The 5,931-nt window shown below is 44.0% G+C and overlaps 1 protein-coding gene across 1 annotated transcript in view; it reads left to right on the top strand.

Moving 5' to 3' along the window:
- The window catches only part of LOC115251678 (homeodomain-interacting protein kinase 1-like), a 61,682-nt gene extending 56,674 nt beyond the window's left edge, over nucleotides 1-5,008 (top strand). Inside the window, exon 4 of the transcript XR_003890198.1 lies at nucleotides 4,164-5,008. The gene's annotated coding sequence lies outside the window, so the exon portion shown is untranslated. The remainder of the gene's footprint in view (nucleotides 1-4,163) is intronic.
- Nucleotides 5,009-5,931: the final 923 nt, after the last annotated feature.

Genomic DNA, 5,931 nt, shown 5'->3' with positions numbered 1-5,931 from the left:
CCTGCTTGGATCTTCTGCTGGCAGGGGCTCCGTAGTATTCCCTGGAATATTCCCACTGAAAAGAAAGAAAAAAGAAAAGGAGTTTTAGTTCTTTTTTTAAATCTGTGGAGACCATGTTCAGCCTCAGCAAAGCGCCGCTGACATCAGGTCATCCTAGTGCTGGTGGATGTTCAGTGCCGGCCGTTAGTGGCCATTTCACTAAACCTGCTTCAGACAGCAGAATAAGATTAGAAACAACTTAGCAAGATTTTATGTCAAAGCAATTAAAAGGACTAAGTGTAATCAAGCAGTTATCATGCGTGTATTTATGAAGATTTTAGCATTTAGCAGGCTTTTCCTGCTAGTGCTTAGATTTTAATTATATTGATCACTGAATCAAAGACAGCAGCTATCTGATGGAGGAGATGCTTTGATGCCAACATGACGCATTCTAAAGCTTTTTATGAATGGTTTATGCATGATCAGGAAATGGAGCTTGTGTCTTCATGAGGAGAAACCCATTGGGTTCCCTCACTGTCATCTGTAAATATCTGAGATCGGTGAAGCTGATGTAAAGAACCTAGCTTGAAACGTGGCCTGTGAAAAGAACATCAGAGCCAATCTGAACATTAGCGGCGCACTAATGAATCTTTCTGTCCTTTTAGCTTTTCGTCTCTTCATTTGCCGGCTTTTCATTTACTTCTCCTAGTCGCACGAAAGTATCCAGTGCGGATTAAAAATCAAAACAAAAGACAGTGTCACGTCGGAAAAAGGAGCCCAACTCCCTCCAAAAAAAGAGGCTGCGAGCACGTGATATGAAATCCAAACGTTCGATACTGTCTGTTAATATTTGCTGTACTATTAATACTACATTCATCCATCCCCCGCCGCCCCTCCTTCGTAGACACAGTGGAAGCAGGCAGGAATAAATCAGAGCTCCAGCCAGCCAGATGAGGTGTGTTTCACACTCGAGGGGTGACCCACTATGCACAGTACCGTGGGTCATTAATCTCTTGGTGAAAAGCCCTCTGGCCTCAAGCTGGCACAGGTAGAACCGGAGCTGGCTGGGCTGAATGTGAGCCTGCAACTCTAATGGTTTCATTGTGCTATCAGTTGTCAGATAGCACAGAGCGGCCGCTGTTGACCTAAATGGGACGGAACCCCTGCCAAGACCCACAAGCCCTCCTGCAGCAACGGGGGCAGTGTTTGAACTGGATTTGGAGCGGCGCCGTTGCAGGTTGGATCTGGGCAGCCTGATAAGACCACTGGGGGAGGGAGGGGGGCGATTGGACGGCAGCACATCGGCTGCATCCAAGGGAGCGGTGTCGGGAGTATTATTCAAAAGTATCTGCATCTATTGTTCAGGGAGCATGACTCATTTCAATAGTCATTTCTGGCTTTCACAGGAAGAGTTTAAAGGTTCCGATTCCCACGCAGTGACGCTGCTGATACATGATCAAGACTAAGCTTTTTCCTGGATGTTTACATTCTCTGGGAGTGTTTGTGACATTCATTGTGCAGTACAAAAGGTGTAACATGCACATACAGTAGGTTCAAGCCACAGGTGCCGGCATATGCTCTGTTAATGCTCTATTACCTGATGGGCTCAAGTCATTGGTACGTTTTGCCTTTCGCTGACTCAGCAGAAAACAACAAAACGACTGAGTCATGTGTCACAGAAAACAGAATCAGTGTTAACCTGACAGGACAGGACAGGACAACATTGCAGCAACGGGTTAATTCATACGAGCCAAATTGAGTCTGTTTATTCTCTAATTCAGCATCCCAGACAAACACCCCTCCCCCTCCCCCAGGTCCCAGATGGGTGTATTCAGGAGCATCTGCAGAGGCTCACAGCTGGAAAAGAGTCAAGATTTATTCAAGTCAAAGCTGAACTTCAACTTAAAACCGGGCGAGAGTGGGGGGAAAAAAGTCCCACTGATTCCCAAATATCAATTACATGTTGTTTTCTTACAGATGGAGACAAAATTGTGTCTGATTGTTGTTTGCTGGTTCCGTGGACGCAGGAAACAATCAGACATGGGCGTATTGGAAAAGAGGACATGTCTTTATGAGGCTGGTGGTGTCCCGGAGATCATTAATTAGGCTTTGCATGAAGACTGCAGACAGGAAGAAGAGTTAATCTGCACAGCAAAATATGCGCGGTCACAACCGTACTTTAGAACAAATGAAAAATGGCTACAGATGGGGCTTCGAATCTGACTGGTGGAAAGTTTGGAATTAAACACAGAGTAGATATTGAGTTCTTGATGGATGGTTCAGCTGCTGCTGAGGCTTCTGCCACCAGCTCTGCCGATACCACACGGCTGTCTAAGTATCAACGGCCATTGATGCCGCAGTGAAATATTCATTTGTGATTGACCAGATCTGACTGGACGGGCAAACTGGTGTGAACAGCTCTGGTTTGCCGAATCTCCCAGCACGCTACTTCACCAGCGTTCCCTGCCTGTGAAGCCTCTCCATCACCCAGATTATGGAGTACATTATCCTTGCATCCTGATCTAATTCACGTCTCTATCTGTGTAGACTTTCAAATCCTTTAAATCCTCTGTCAGGCAGGATCTATGTAAAGTGTGTGGATACATGTTTATGCTGTGTGTGAGCGATGACTCCAGCCACTGTAACACAGTTATTACACCCCTAACAGGTTGTGGAGAAAAAACACAAAGTGGATTTTTCTCCTTGCTCTCATCAATAACAATTGCAGTAAAGAGAATTTACTCGAGCATGTGATATTCATGCAGCCAGCAGGAGAGGCTGTGTCTGACGCTGCCAAACCAATTTGCCCATTCTGTCACCCCCCCCCCCCATTCTTTACACTCATTCTTCCTCCGCCACCCGCTGCCTGCCTTCGTTCCCTCTCACCTAACAGATGGGGGTGTCAGTAAATTTCCACCCAAACACGAGCCAGGGCGGAGCTGCGGCGCTCATTTGCATGTTCTGAAGTGAGGAGTTGTCTGACGGGTCAGGGGAGGTGTCGCTGCTGCGCCCTCTGCGCGGCGAGGTCAAGGGTAGGCGACCGGCGACAGTTGCTGCTTTTTTCCCCTCCTGTTGCCATGGCCTCAGCGCGAAAGTAGATGGGAAAGAACCCGTTTGACTCCAAATGAAAGCCTACTTTCGTTCACCCCGCTCGCAGACTTACAGCAGTCGTGCATCTGAAGCCGGTAGTTCAGGAGCTTAGCGGTGGTTGGCGCTAAGGTCGTTCCCCGCTGAGTGACAAATGCATACTTAGTCTCTGCTAATGTGCCTTCACAACATGCTAAATTATGCTAAAATGCTAAAGCTATGTCCTGCAGAGGACTTACTATGGCTCAATAATTAAAGGTTAGGCACGAGATTGGGAGTAAGGAGAAAACTGAGGGTGATCCAAGAGCTATAATTTTTTGCCGGGAAGGTGTTTCACTACATTTGAGAAGGAGATGAGAATTATACATAACTGCAAATAGCTTAGCATGACCCTAAAGGCACAATTTCTGGGCACAGATTTGCAATTACATGGAAATAAATTCATTTCAAGTACATTCCTCCGACCCTGCTCACGTAGCAGTGTGTCGTATGCCAATCATTTCCCCCCTCTTAAATATGTTTCCTGCGTGTCTCCCGTTGTGTTTTTATTGTCTGCATCCTTCACACCCTCATTAAAAGAGTGTAATCAAATGACTATTAAGATCCAGTCTGTCCATTTCAAGCAACAAGCTAATAATCCTGCTGAGGCTAATGTGCTGCATCCATCACACAGAAGCTCCGATCACGATCTCGAACACGTCCTCTGTTCAGACGTCATGGATAAACATCTGGATAATGGAGTCTTTCAGTGGAGCTGCAGTCAAAAAAAAAAAAAGCTATGTAAACTAAGGTGAAGGTGGTGGCGGCGGCATCTCTGAAGGGGTTTAGTAAGTTTGCTTGTATCTGTCTTTTCTCTCATCTATTACCCATCTGATTTGCAGATGGGGCACTTTTTTGATGTGATTTAGTGAAGAGATGTTGACTTTGATGCTGGAGAGATTTCTTCTGCAGTGTCTCGTCTCCTCTCCCTTCGAGTGCTGCCTTTTGTGTTTTTTTCTTCCTCCCCCCTCTCTGCCTTTGGATCTTTAGGTTTGATTACACTAAACAGAATAAATCTCCTTCATTGGTTTTCACCTCGGGCCTTTTTCCTCTTCCAGAGCCACCTGACCAGAAGCAAAACCCACAGCCAGGGGAGGCGGCGTTTGTTCAAGGAAGCTCTTTAAAGCAGACTCCTCTGAAGTCTGAACTTGTGCAATATGGAGATAATAAATTAAGAAGATGATTTTGTAGTGGTCCATGCAGGATGCAAATATTTCACTACTCTGTCTCATGCTTGTACGTGTCTGTCTGGGTCCTGGAGAGACTTCATCCTTGAGACTCCTCCAGGCAGCACAGCTGGAGACACAGCGTGAAAATCTACGATCAGAACCTGAGTCCACACACACACACACACACACACAGACGTAGTTTATATCAGTGCAGGAACGATACATTAAAAAAATGAGTAGAACACAACACGTTCTTGAAAGATTTCCCCCCGAAATGCAAAGAATTCTTATCTGATCCCCACCGTTGCCTCTGTTATGTATTATGGTGATTATTACCTGAATACATTTGGAAAAATAAAAAAAAAGCTTTTCTTTTCGTTGCATATTTTAATGTTAAAGTCTACGTTTACGGCGACGTTATTTCTCCAGAGTAAAAGCAAAGGTGTTTTATCTTTTACAACCTCCTTATAAATTCAATTATATCTTTTGTTCACACCTTAATTGAAATTTAAAAATGTTTTTTAAAAAGTTATGGTTAAATATTCCATTATATTACATGCAAATGTTAATTTGTTCTCTTGGGAAATGGCAGATGGGCTTCCTTCTTATATCTTAATCATGTTAACTGTGTATTGTTCAATTCAGAGCACACATTTAGATCATTATGTGTATTTTTGGTGGAGCGACTCTGTTTCCATGGTTATCTCTTTAATGGGATGTGGAAAAAAATAAAAATAAAGCCACATATGCTCTCCTCTTTTTGTGATTGTCACTCACAACCTGAAAGAAAAAGGCTGTTAACATATGGAGATTTTCAGTTTTGTCAGCGTCAAGAGTGTTAAAGAAAAAAAAAAGATATGTTCAATGGATGAGACAGATGGTTCATTAGAGAATCACAAGTATCCTGCTAAGTTTCCCACTCACTTGAAGCTGACATCCTCAGTTCTGGGTCAGTGTTATACCTCTTGTATGAAATGCAGACACTATGATGCAAATCTGTAGCTTATTCCATTTAAAATAGCCTCATGTGATGGTAATTTTAACAAATGATAGTCATAAATTCTGCATTTTCTGGATCCCAAGACTCTAAAATGAATTAAATCTTTCATAGTTTTTCTTGGATTTGTTTCTATTACTTCTGTTAAAACGCACATGCAGTTCCAGGTTGTTCTGTAAAAGGGAGAATGTATATTTTTGTGTTAGGATTCAGTGTTTTTTGTTGCGTTTCTCCCTGTTCTTTCTCCTCTCCCTGGCAGGCAGGGCTGAAACGCCACCTCCCTGACCTGCAGCTCATCTGGGCTGATTGGCTTGGCAGCCTAAAGGTGCGGCTGGTTCCTCCTCTTGTCGCCAGATCGTTGTAGATCCTCTGTCGTAATGCTTGGCGTAATGCTTGTCTGCACTTTAGGTTCTGTTTCTGGCTTCCCTTGGCTTAACATTTTGAGCGCTTATTAACACTCTATATTAATATAAGTGAGGCTTGATGTTAACTGATGGCAGACAGTTAATGGATTCATAATCTGTGAGCACGTTTGCTTTGTTTTCCACCCAGGTGTAGTTCTGGTTGAACCTGGTGTCTCCGAGCAACAAGAAAGAACATTCTGGGGTATAATCAGACTCAGGGTTTCTGCAAAGCGCCCAGAGACAAGGTTGATTATAA

This window comes from Takifugu rubripes, chromosome 12 (genome assembly GCF_901000725.2).
Source record: "Takifugu rubripes chromosome 12, fTakRub1.2, whole genome shotgun sequence".
In the NCBI taxonomy this organism is placed as follows: Eukaryota; Metazoa; Chordata; class Actinopteri; order Tetraodontiformes; family Tetraodontidae; genus Takifugu; species Takifugu rubripes.
This window is presented reverse-complemented; position numbering and strand designations above follow the sequence as displayed.